The following is a 14198-nucleotide window of genomic DNA, read 5'->3' as shown; positions in this document are numbered from 1 at the left end:
AGCATTCATACCCCTCCGAAAGCCATTCACTTCAAGGCAGCTGGAGAGGCAAAGTGTTCGCCTTGCCCTCTTCACTCTTGGATGAGTTTTGTGCAAAGCTTGGGCTTGGACTCCTTTCCGCACAGATTTAAGCAATTAATGAGAGATGGGTTAAAAAAAAAAAAAAAAGGAGAGAAAATGTCTCAGTGGTTTTGCCTCTCTCTCTTTGCGGTTTGTTCTTTTTGTTCGTTCATTTGTAGCTAAATTATACTAGCTGGTTGCCCCGGAAGGATACAAAAGCACCCATCTTCCTTGGAGAGGTAAAAGGAAATGATGGTTAATTAATATGTCCTTGGGCTTTTGCTTTTATATGAGAGGGCAACTAAAGACTTGGAAATAGCACCTCCTGTTCACTCAGCAGTCACTGGAGCCGCTGCTAGCGGAGAGATCACTAGCTGAGCAAGACTTTGAGTGTTTTAATTTTATGTCGCCTACTTGGGACAGTGGCTCACCTTGTTTCAGAGAATGGTTTTGCAGAGCAGACAGTTCAAAAGGTCCTAACGGGCTGTTAAAAACCTTTTTGCCCTGAGATTTGTGCCATACTGATCAGTATCAAATTCCAAAGCAGCACTTATGGCCCTTTAAGCATTAAAGTCTATGAAAAAATAAAAGAGGGGAAAATAAAAAATAACTTTAAAAAATTAACTAAACTCCCTCACAGCTTCACTAATCTTCCTGTCTCCTTTCCATTTTATTTGCCATTAATGCAAAGCCGTCAGATTTCCAATTGTATTTTATCATCACGCTTTATCATCATTATAATAGATATGCACTAAATACCCCTCCCGCCCCCCCCAATAACTCATGGGCCACCTTTCACTAGGAAGTTTTAATTTTAGTATTTGCTTTAGTGAACAAGATCATATAATAACAGGATAAGAGTGTGGTTTGCTTCTGGCAAACCAAGCACTAAGATCCATGAATTGGTTTTACTGCATTGATACTAATAACCTAACAAATTGTATTTAGGAAAATGCAAAGTAATGTAAAGATTACCATCACCAGGGTAAAATGAAAATAAAACCCACAGACAACTTTCATTCTTTGATTTAGCTTGGGAGATGCTGACCGTGTTAAGACACTGAAATAGCACAACTATAATCATACTCTAATTAATACAATAAGATAGGACCATTTAATGCAAGAATCTACCACGCTGCAGTCATTTTCTGCTGGTGGCTGAGGCAATGTCCTTTATATTAGTTACAATCACTGTCACGCAATTTCACTGGAAAATTGGTCAACAACAAATGCAGTTGTGTTCTACATGATAGCCAAGTCTTTTTCATCTTTCCTTTGCCGTAAATAATATTAAAACAATAAAAATATAATGCAGTAACAACAATACCTTTAATAAAAATTAAAATATCCTTTTTAATAGCATGAAAATTAATTACTACAGCTAATCATTTTGTCATGTTATTTTGAATAGTAACAAGGTATTTTATTATTTAATGCTAAGAATAAGGGCAGCCAAATGTAGCTGCTTCTAGCTGATTTAGAAAACTACACAGCCCTGGCCTGGTTAGCTCTGATTGGGAATCAGAAATATCACCACCCATCAAGAATAACTGTCAAACATTCAGTAAACACCAGACCACAAAAATCAAAGGAGTTGAAAAACTCCTTTCACTCCCATTGCACAGACAAATGGCGGGGGGAAGAAAGAAAGGGGCATCTGGAGGCCTTAAGTAGGTAATGTTTAGCTGTGCCAGGTACTGTATAAATATACAGCAAATGGGAGTTGGGGAGTTTTTAAAAGCTGAGTTAAGTGTACATTGGAGCCAGGACTCCCCACAAATGCTAAAGCAAGAGCCACAGGAACTACAAAGCAATTAACTTGTGCTTGGCAATGAACTGTACTAGACAGACAAATCAGAAGGGTTTTAAGCCAGAGAGGTAAATGTATTCTGGCAAGTAGTACGGTTTTCAGCGCATAACGAAACAGGCCGCTCCCCAGGCTTGTGTTAAAGGTGGGTTCCTTCCTCCCGTGGTTATTCCTGTTGACTTGGAGCCATCCTGCCCTTTGCCTTAGTCACAGTTACTGGTTTAATACCCTGCAACCACACCAAAACAATACTGGTTTGAAAATTATCCTGTGAACGGCAGCTCTAACAAGCGGGACTTGATATGGTATAAGCCGGTGCAGGACCTGGCCTCATGCATTTTAGTCCCATGAATGGTCCTCACTCTTGCAAGCCCCAGCAATTGATTTCAGTGCAATACTCTCTGGGAAAGAATTTAGTGGACTGGAGGAACTGGTGTGTGGGATAAGTTCAAATTGGTTTATGTACACTGCTGAATGGGAATCTTTGTTCATATTTCTTTCATCGTTGACACTTGGTCAAAGTGGTTCTCTCGTCTACTCTTCCACAGTATGTTTTCTTACAATGTCCTTGTCAATCATGGCCAAGTGTACTCCTAGTAAGAGAAGAGTATTTTAACAGCATCTGAGTTCCACACATCCTACAGCATGGCCTCTGACTTGGCCTTTGCATAATAGAGGAGATTGTGATATTAAGACAGCAGCATTGAAGATGCAGAACATCCATATGCATCACATTTGCCTTGATGGTCAAGACTGGTGGCTAACAGAGGTGGTGGACAGAATATCCCCCGTACGGTGATATAGTAACAAGGTATTTTACTATTTAATGCTAAAAATAAGGGTATGTCTTGAGCCTGTGTATGTCAAAGAATGACAGAGGGGGAGAAAACCTCTTTTGCTTTCTCTTTCTTCCTATCTTGTATGACTTTTGAAGAACCAAGCAGAAAGTTTCTCTGTTCAGTTTGGAGATAAGACTTCAGCTGAGATATGTCCTAGCAAAGTAGCCGCAATGGCTAAAACTACAACTCACCTGGCCCTACAGTAGGATTTTGACAGATGTCTTACATTAAAAACAGATCTTTCATCCTGCCAGGAAAAATGCCTCACAGGATATCTCTACATGAACACTTTTATCTGATTCAAATAGATGATTTTGATCTCAGTGAAAAAGTCACACTCCAGTTTTAATTTTGTTACGGATTTTGCCCAATTAGTTTTCACCCACAGAAAACTGGAATTAGTCAACTAACACTCTATGAAGATTAGATTTGCCAGTAGCATTCTGCATATTGCTCCTGTAAGTTCTTGTTTCTAAAGTTTTTCAGCACTTGACTGCACAGGATAAGAAGTTTCTCAGGTAGGGTCAAACCCAGAAATTTCAGAAGTCTGGGTCTAGAAGTCAAGAGAGAGCTCACAGAATTCTGAGGAGGTGGTCCCGTGTAGCAGCAAATCCAGATAAGCATGTGAATTTCTGGTGGCACAAGAGGATATGCAGAATCTTCTGTGCAAGGAGAAGAGAATGTGTTAGCAACGCAAACATGCTGCCTGTCAGAAGGTATAGCATGGAAAATACCTAAATGACACTGAGCACAAAGGATCATCTTTTCATCAACAGGAAGAAAAACACTGAAAAACAACTAAAATGGGGTACTGTTCACCAAAGAGAAAGGTTGCATGCTGTTTTCCCAAGTACTGCATCATCTTCTCTCAGAAGTGAGTTTTATCAGCTGTGGCTATTTTGCTGAAGGAAGGCAGAGAATCAAGAGCATCTTTGACTTGATCAGTTACCTAAGATTCTAAAAGGAGTATCATGGAATAGCTGTCAACTTGCAAGAGGTTGCATAGGGAGCAAAAAGGAAAGATAGAAAGTATGAGTGCCATGTATTAATACCATATGGTTCAACTGAGAAGTCTACAATCCACCTAGAAATCAAAGAATTATCTGCAACTACGTAAATAGTCTGTACTCTATAGCTATTGCTTTAGACACTTATTTAGTCACAATTTAAAAATCACTGCTGAAACCACCTCTTTGAAGATGATCTGTACAACCCTTACACTCATTTCTAGTTTCTACAGCCTTAAGTGGTGCGTGGCACTTTTCTATTTCATGCAGGCAAAATATTTTAGATAAGGTCATGCTACAAGTATGATACAAATTCCATTCCCTCCTAGAAAGATCCTCCATCAAATAAAGACAATTTAGTGAAAACTCTAAAGCTCTCTGTGTCAGCCATGGTGATGAGCACAGCATAAAAACAATAAAGACAAACGGAACCTCGCCTGATCTGACAGGCAAACACCGGAGTATCTGCCTATTTGCAAAAGGTCTCATGTTTCCACATGAACATTGCTGAGCAAACCAATGCCCTTGCTTAGGAATGATTTAATTTATATGCCCTCAGAATGAGGTCATATCAATATCATGCATGATCTCTATCAGCTTTACAGATGCCTTAACCTGAGAACGTTCAAGCTCTTTGAGAGCTATTCATACTTGGCAGATTGATATAGTAACTGACAATTCACTGCCATCCAAGTGTATCTGAGAAAACAAAGCTCACATAAATATTGTTGAGCATATCCCATTGATGGTTATTTACTTCTGCCATTCAACTTTCTACAGCTCTGAGAGGAAGATCATTTCTCTCCGTGTCATATATCTGACTTACTCAGTAGACATGAAAAGCTCCTTGTTTCCTTTTTACCAGTAATGAGCTGTGCTAGAAACGTCAAACACAGGTTTGTTCAACCCCGACCAACAAACAATAAAAGTAAGGGTGGACAGACACCAGCAAGGAATCCTGGCTACAAGGCTGAAACAGCTTGTAATGATGTTTCTACATTCAAAAAGTTCCAGAAGGAAGCATGAAGACCTACCTGATATCTTTTCTTCCGCAGTTTCATAAGCGGACCTGCCTACTTACCTAACCTAAGCCCTTACCAAAGGCAACTGTCAGCAAAGAGCTTGGATGATGTACAAACAGGATTCTCATGCAGCCTGTACTCATGGTTTTCCAGACCAGAAATGCTCACCTGGCCCTTTGCTCTCTTTCTTTCTTTTTTTTTTTTTTTTTTTTTACACTCACCTTAGCCTCTCTCTGTGACAGCTCTGGGATAGAAAGATACAAAGAGAAGAATAAAGGATGAGAAAACCAGGAAAAAAGTGTGTAAAACTCATCGCTTTCAGACTTACCCTGGACCAAATATTTCTGACTGATAAGTCTAGCTGAAGGAGCTCAGATGGACCCCGTTCTAGCTTTGGAGAGGGATTCTTTCTTTTAATTTCCTGACATGCATCTCTTGTGCCATAATTGAAACTGAAAAGAGGAATCAAGTTAAAAATACATAAGGCCTTAGCTGCACTACTTCCATTTATTCAATCTTAAACTCCAATTTAAAAAAAAAAAATCTCCTTTTTTTTCCCTTGATGAACTTTCCATTGAATTAGTGAACCAAACCAGTTCAACCAAGAGGTCAGATGAGTGCCAGACCTGTCACAAGTGAAACCATAGACTCATGTGGTCAAAACAAATAGGAGGCTCTACCTTCCAGCACCTGCAAGTTGCCAAGCAGAGCTCAGCCTCTTTGACTAACAGCAACCTCTAAGCATCGTTTTGAACTTCATTGTTCAACCTGCACAGATAGGTTTATTGTAAACATATGAAACAACTTGGACAAATCAGCAGTGCCCATCCAATAGCTATTTTTGGCTCCTTATTATTGTCACATATAATATTATTTTGCAGTTTTGACATAACAGCAAGGAATGAAAGAAAAAGATGCCTTTTTCTTCTTTTCTGCTACTCTCCCTTATCACAATGCGAGTTACTGGAAGTAAAATCAGATAATATCTAAACTACAAAAATTATATAGCAAACACCAAAGGTACAATGGAGAAACAAACAAACAAAACATTCAAAGAGAAAGCTTTCCTTTAAGCATAAGTAATTTAATGTCTATTTCTGGTAAAGTATGGAAAAAAGAAGTAGATTGATGTCTTAAGTCTCATAAACCTTATTGAAGTAAGCACTACAAACACTATTGCCAGGCCTGAGGGATGAAATAAGAGGCTCAGTGAAGTTAATCAATTTACATCATTTCACTCTGCAGATAGAGCCATGAAAAGAACCCCGGAGCCTTGATGTCTTGATCTGTCTTTGGTGCATTAGGCTTCTCTTCCTTCCACTGGGTCAAGGTAAATAGAAGTAAAGTCTTTGCATTTGTCTGAAGTACTCGCAGCTAATTCAGATGGGTACGTTTTCCAGATCGGTCAGACAAGCACAGAGGCTCCATTTCATTTGCCTTCAACTTCCCCCAGATTAAACGATCAGACCTACATCAATCATTGGGTGTAAAAGACATGGAGTAATTGGACTAGAAGGTTGTCAACAGACTGAGGGCTTCTGTTCAGAAAGCAGATGTCTTGGCTTTTTCTTGGTCTTGTTTATTCTTCATAAGTACCAGAGCAAGACAGCAGAGTCACTATTATCTCGTAACAACGTTCTGTTAATCAAGCATGTCATTTGTTTGTATGGCCCAACCTTCTGCAGATCCCAGACATTCCCCTTCCACAAGAATTAACCACAAAAATACTGCAGTGTAGCTGCTTTATGACCATGGCTAGGATCAATTTGTTTTGTGCTTTCAAACACTGATCTTGCAACAGTGAACATAAAGACACTATAGCAGGTTGTTTTTTTTTTTTAAATAAATAAGAGGTTTTGACCATCATCTTTCCTTTTTTTAATGGCAGTTTCTCAAGATCTTTTGCCTAATTCCCAGCTCAGAAAAAAAAGAAAAAAAGACAGCATTCAACTAAGGAACAGCACATCTTTCCCAATTTGCTCTGAAAAATCAATCAGCAAGGTGAAAGCCAGGTCAAAATAATAATTACACTGGAAACGTAGCATTGGTGGGCTAAACTGAGGAAAGAAAAGGAAAAAAAAGAAAAGAAAAGAAAAAAGGCAAAACAAAACTTAAAAGTTGGAAGTAGTAACCAAAGAATTTAAGAAATAAATGTGAAGTTACACATTCCTGAGCTTACGTTATGTCTTGCACACAGCGAAAGTTGGTGAACCTGCCACATCCCTGCCACCGCTGCAGTCCTGCCCTCTCCACTGCGTCAGCTTTAGCCCTCTTGGCACCCTGCACTAGGCTGCAGCTCGCTACACTCACAGAAAACTACTTACTTTTGTTTCCTCAGGTTAGTTCTCTGCCAGGACACTGAGACAGGTTAGCACAGGATCTGTTGAGCACCAGAGCTGACAAAGATGACCACGGGCTTATGTAGCCAGGAAAAAGAAGGGGATGAGGCAGGAGGAACCAGACCTTCTCTATCCAGCAACAGCCAGCTGCCAAACTGGCTGAAGAGCCCTGATGGGAAACATCCCCGTAACTCAGTACAATACCACTGGCATCAAGGAAGATTCAGCACAAGATCTGACCTGAATAGCATGTGTCCAGGACATCCACAAATACTAAAGTTCAGGTGCAGGCTGACAACACTCCTACAAAACCCCATTTTGCTTGTGTGGACATACTTACAGATGATCTACAAATTACAGTATCCCTGCCTAGGACATGAACAATTTTTTGTTGTTGTTGCTTCAGTGTAACTACAATCCGCAACATCAATTTGATTCTTCCTATGTATCTGGATTCAAAGGTTTCAGTGGAAATAATAATTGCAAGCTTTCTCAGCTCTTTGCCGAAGAGGGTAGGTGGCACATCTCCTACCCCTGCTGCCTGTGTTTGAAGTCGTTAGGTATCACCAGAAGCAACAGAGCTCAGAGTGAAAGTTTTGGTAGACTACAGTAGGGGCACCTTCAGTACAAAACCTTGACGTCATTGATCTTAGTGGATACTTCAAAACTCAAGTGAGTAAGTGAGTCTAAGTAAGAGCCCAACTTTTCTGTGAATACTCAACTCACTCTAGAGAATATGCACCCAGATGTTCCCAGTATACATAAGCACCCTGATCTCCTATAATTCATCCTAATATCCTTGCTGGAAGGTTTACATTTTGCACAATTAGAGCTTTTTTTTTTTTTCTCGTCACCGGCAAAATGTTTACAGATTTCAATGAAAGCAGGATTTGGAATTATTTTTTAAACTTCTCACTGCTGTGTTTTGCAAATTTTGCACGGTTCTGTCCACTCAATGGACCCAAACATAATTCACAAAACAATCTCAATACCTGTGTGCAAACATAAAATCCTTTGCCAACAGTCAAATACTACAGTTGTGTGGATAGTGAGGAAAAAAACCACAAAACCCAAAACCAACATAACATTTTATACAGGCAGAGATGCACAATATTTCACCTGAAAGTCTAGGCAAAAGTGGGATGTGAGAGAATAACATGTCCATGTGACTGCATTCATGTGGCTGCACACACCCCTGTACATCGTCCTCAGTGACAAGGGTGTGATTCAGGTGCCACATCCAAAAGTGAAACACTGGAGAGATTTGTTAGGGGGTGGGAAAAAAAGCCCTTTTTCTCTTCAAGCCTCTGCTCGGTGACAGCTCCGAGACCCGCTCGCTCTCCCTCCCTCATTGCACTGTTAAGATGCATGTGGCCAGCAGAACCATGATCCCTCAGTCCCCTACAGTGAATGATAACCCGGTTTATGGACAAATAGCATTTATGTTGCAAGTGAATTTGGTTCTCCTAGTTCTCTCTGTGTTCTCCCCACGCAGCTTTGCAGCAGTTCAACACTGACTCTGCCAATGCAATATGCCTTTTTTATTTAGGCTTCATTTTTATTAACTATCAAAAACGATACAGGATGTTGTTTTTCTAACTACTGAAAGCAACACTATTTACACCCAGTACAAAAATGTAAGTGTAACTAGATGTCAGCACAGAGTTTTCTTTCAGGAAAGTGTCAGACTTCCGTGTGAACGAGTTTAGCCTTCGGTTTTGCACATCAGAGTTGGGGGAAAAGAAATGGCTTCGGGAGCCCTATAGAGGTGCTTTTGCTTCCCTGACTTCTCACACACTATTCTTTCAAATGAATTTAAAGCTTTTCTTGTCCAAATCCCTGCAAAAGTAACCACACTGCAGTTTTTCTACTATTATGCAAATAGATTAATCAGCCAACGCTCCAGTGAGAATTAATTTATATTTGAATCAAACGAGGCCTTAGATTCTTTATAACCCAAGCCCCGGGCCAAGGCCTGGGCTAGGTAGCAACCTCATATTATTCATTTGACGAAATGTGAACTGACATAAATACCATGGCTAACTTTCAATCCGATTACCCCGTTACCTCCCATCAATGCTCTCCCAGCCATCAGACTCCAGCGTCCCTCCTTTCACCAGCGCAGCCAACAACTGACAACTCCTCCCTGATAAACAAGCACCCACGCCGCCACCTCGGACCCCCGCTCTTAACCCATCATCCCTGCTCAATGGCCCTTATTCGACGAGGTGCTTGATTTTGTTTGTAGAAATTGGGGCCGGAGGGGGGGACTAAACAGCACAAAAATACGGTTTTGCTGGGGCTGCGATTCAAAGCTGCCCTTTCAGAGCTGTGGAGGGCTGGAGGCACTAACAATAAACATCCGAAAATGTAGGAGCATCATGTCTGTCCATGTATATATACATATATGCACACACACAGATGCACACATTTAATTCAATACAGTCACCAACATCAATTATCTCTCATACCCTCCTTAACCCTTAAAAAAAATAGTAAAACAATGTTTTGGGCAGCTATGTCCAAAGGTCAATGTAAAGCGAACCCACATTTTACGCAGCACCTTTATACTAAACTCATGTTGACAACCACTAAATTCTTTCTATTGCCCTGCACAGGAACTTGTTTTTTAAAAAGGGTGGGTTTTTTTTTTTTTTTCTTTAAAACTGTAAGCATTTAAAAAGCTTGGCTAAACAATCCACCAGGTGTGAGAAAAGCCTTTTCTGTGGAAGCAGCTCTGTGTCAGGAAACCTACACTTTGTAATTAGATTAGCAAGCAAGGACTGAATAGCTCTGATCAAAACATCTCCCTCCCCATATTGTTTATAGTGCATAACTGATAACTAAGCTTCTCTAGCCATGGTTAAAATCTACTTAAAAATGAGAGTCCTGTGCACTCTGGAATTTAAATGAAGAGGAAAAGAAAACAAAGTTCACATTCTTAAAAATCTACACGTAATTACTTGTCTGTCCTGCTTAAACAAAGCTTTATTTGAAAATATAAGTCATAAAACAAACCCTTTGATTTAACAGCAGCTCTTCAGGAGAGCACCACTTAAAACACATCTAAGCTAGAGAGTTAAAGACGTAAGGTTTGCCTTAAGAACGGACCTCACAGTGAACAGGCTAGGGCAGAAGAGAGAGGACAGTCCTCTCGGCCACATGGCCTCAGCTCCCAGGGACATCCCAGATCCCTGGCATGACAGCTGAGAAGTCCCCAGCCCAGGAGGATGACTTTAGTTGCCTGTCTTTGTGGATTTTCCCATGTGGCCAGACAGTCTAGTTGTGTACTGGAGTAGGTTTCCCAACAAAAGAGCAAGTTTGAAATGTACTGGCTTCCTGGAAATACTAAAAACAGGGTGAAAAGGAGCTGTGGTGTGTTAGAGCACATCAGCCCTATCTGGGCCTGTAAGGAGGGGTAGCTGGTAAATGTAAAATAAACCAAGACAAGGTTCTTCCTACAGCTTTTGTGCAAAGTCTATATATTTTTATTGGAAATAGCCAGACTATTTCACAGTCCTGCTCCATCTGCCCAGAGTGCAAATACTCCAATTTTGAATTTTGATCTCCACCCAGTCCAGACCATGGTCAGTCCCATTTTGTAATGTGGGCCCTGAAGCCAGATGCAAACCCTTGTATGAATCAATTTTCCCAAAGAAAGATATCCAATTACTGGTTCCTTCTGCTCAGATCAGTACAATTCATAAATCCCATGGTTTTTTTCATCCTTCTCCAAACAGTCTTAAGTATTAGGGCTGGAGCATCAGAACTGAGATCAAAAAGCCTTCTCTTTGACTAAAGGACGTGAGAATTATCAGAAGATAACAAGAGGACATCCTCTGTTCTTCCTTCCACAAATCAGGAGACACTTGCTGTACATAAAGTGAACAAAAATTTGTCCATGCTTCAGTAACTGTTCTACACCCTCCTGCTTCTGCTATAGCCTCAGCAGCTGGGAAAAGGCCTAGACATTAACTGCTTCTGTGCAGAAGTCTAGCCTTTTTGCTTAAACCACCACACCAGGGAGGGTCTGACCCAAGGCAGCAGTTTAGCCATGTCTATGCATTCCCCTCAACTGACTTTTTTTTTTTTTCTCTCTGTAGGAGTAGTAAACTTTCAGCAAAAAGGGAGGATAGACAATTTTTGGGTGGGATATCATTAAGGAAAGCTTGATAAAGGTCAATAGATGAGGGAACAGAGTTCCACTTAAGACCTAAGCCAGGACTATTTAAAAGACACTAGAGAACTACCTCTTATCCCAGGACATCCACTAATACAAAGGATGCACATGTAGCTTAAAGCTACATTAACCTCCTCTCTCCTGACCCTTCTCAGTCTGATGAGTAGCAGCCAGAGCACAGCTCCTCAAAAAGAGGATATTTCATCTCTTGTTCATAGACAAATTGATGCTAAACTGTTGAGTTCAACTAACCAAGACGCACTATGCTCGACTAACTTTACCACCTGAAAAATAAACTAGTAGAGTTTATTTTCAAAGACATTTGCAGATGAGTACATAGGATGGTGCCAGTGTTCCTGCATCCATACAAGGGGGACAACCCTTCTGCTAGCATCATGACTAAACACTAGCAGTTCAAAACCTGGTCAGTTCACAGCCCTGATCCCCCTCCTTGCACACCTTCCATTTCTAATGGAAAAGGAGAGATGGAGAGGAAAAAAAGACAAAATTCATATAATGATGAGAGCCAAAAATGTGAATGCAACCACTAAAACATGATTCTTGTTAAGTAGTTATCATTTCTACAGGCATGACAAGAAATCTGAGGAAACCCGTTTCAGGCTACGACGATCTCATTCAAACATCCTGGCTGCCTAATTCTAAACTTCAGTAGTCTTTGATATTTCCCCTGCAGTATCAAAACACTCCTGACAAAGTACTGAAAAGAGACAAGTACATTCAAATTCTTCTAGGGCTTAACCCCACCGCATTGAAATTAGCGTGAGTTTTGCCCCTGACTTCAGCCCTGACAGAACGAGCAACATTCCGAAGCCAAAGGCAGGGGGAAAAGCTTTTCTACAACTTTCTTTACATGCTTGCACTCTCCTTAGTCCTAGAGATTTCCGTTTGCTTTCAGAAAGCTGAAGGCCTAAATGGGCAACACATTCCTCCACCATGTGTCTATCCAATCTCATGGGTGGTAGAAAACAAGTAAAGCTGCTTTTTTTTTTTTCCTGTTTGTCAGAAAGAAACAATTCTCTGAGAAGGAGCATACTTTCTACGGGTTGGGGAAGCTCCCATGAGAAAGGTTCTGGTCTTTGCTAGTTCAATAAAGAGTTAAGTGCAAGGGAAATCAAAACCTCAAAACCTCATCAGCTTTTCCCAGTGATAAAATGGAAGAGCCCTTCATCTCTGAACATCAGGAAGCTGCGCTGCTTGCAAAGCAAAGTCTGGAAGAAGGGCAGTCCTGTTCTAGTCTCCACAACAAGCCAAACGTTTTCTAAAGGGAACAACTCTTTCTCACGAGTGGAGATCCAGTGCAAAAATCTATTGGCTCTGCAGGGAACCAGTCACCCTGAATCCAGAGACCTACACTTGAGAATCTTCAAGAGATGTCCACGATGCATAAGACTATGAAGCTATTCATTCCTTGGGCATTACTGTTTCATTTTCCTTAGTTTTCTCTACCTAAAGCACCTCACTTGATAAAAAACATCCCCCAAAACCAACAGAAATACAGTTGCCTTCTTTCATCTGACTATCCAGTTTACACAAGGTAACCAGGAGCAGAGCACACAGACCAGTGCTTCCTAACTCATTTCTCATGGGCTTTTCTTCTGTCAGAGCTCCAGAAATCAAACATATTGCATATCAATAGCTTTTTATTTCTAGGGGAAAAAAGTGTACATGTTCTCTAAAGAAGCCTGCACATAGTCTTTTCCTCCATGGACACACTATGGTTTGCCAGCAACCTATAGACATGAATATAGCCATGGTTAGGGCATGGTCTGGAACAGAACCCTTTAACTGTGAATCTATTGCCTCAACAGACATCAGTGTAATGCTTCCAGGGTGAAATCACTAAATGCCCAGGGAATTCAGTGATTAAGAAAAAACAACAAAAAAAACACAACTCGGAACTCACAAACAACTTATTTTTTTAAGAGATTTTCTCATTTCAATTGTATGACCATTGCAGTATCCCAGCAAAGCGATTTTGCACTTTTTTTTATTGCTAAGTACCTATTACAAAGTATTTGAATTTCTCTTCTTTACTTATCACATGGGTTTTGGTCCCACCAAAAGATGTGTAGGTTAATGTCTGTCAACAGAACTTTCAGCACCTTCACGTAGGACTCAGAGAGGAAAAACACTGCGTTTGGAAGACAATACCTCCACACCTTCAAATCAGGAATAATCTTGCAACAATGAGTTTGTACCAAGAGGTAGATACCTGCACGGTCAAAGCATGCACAGCAGGAGGGACAGTATGACTTTCCAGACAGGGTGATGCATGATACACCACAGCGCAGGTGACTGATTCATTAAAACTTCTCTGCCGCTTACCTGGAAACCCCACAACAGCTGTTTCCCCCACTGGATGACAACATCTGAAGGTATTTTCACCTAGAAGGAGCAAAATGAGCCTCCAAGCCCTTCACTATCTTCCTGGCTACTCTCCACCAGCACATATATTAGGGAAGACTTTCCGCTGGGGTGTTTCCAAGTACCCAGGCTTTCATCAGCATCTCTCAAATCTTTCCAGAGAGGCTTAAGCCCCAAGGAAGCACAGTATCTGTTGGCTGGCATGGTAAAAGTCAAAGGATTGAGAGCTAATGGTCTGTCCCTTTTAAGAAAATTTGTAGAAATAAGAGAAGGTCCTGGTTTACTCCTACAGGGTAGTTAAAACTAATTATCATCTTCTTTTTTTCTCTGAGAGACAGATGTCCCTACACACTGTGATGGAGAGGAACCTCTAAAAAACTGTGTCCACTCTTGTGGCAGTCACCAAGGGAGCACGTGGGCTCAGGGTCCTGCAGTTTAAGGAAATTCGCCCCAGGACACATTCTCACGTTGAATTACCTTTCCCCAAGGAAGGTTGTCCTTCCTGTGGTAGCCTGGAGAATGGGGAACAGAACTGGTGTTTTATGAGTGGAAAGAGTAA

The sequence above is a fragment of the Tauraco erythrolophus genome, chromosome 6, assembly GCF_009769465.1.
Source record: "Tauraco erythrolophus isolate bTauEry1 chromosome 6, bTauEry1.pri, whole genome shotgun sequence".
In the NCBI taxonomy this organism is placed as follows: Eukaryota; Metazoa; Chordata; class Aves; order Musophagiformes; family Musophagidae; genus Tauraco; species Tauraco erythrolophus.
This window is presented reverse-complemented; position numbering follows the sequence as displayed.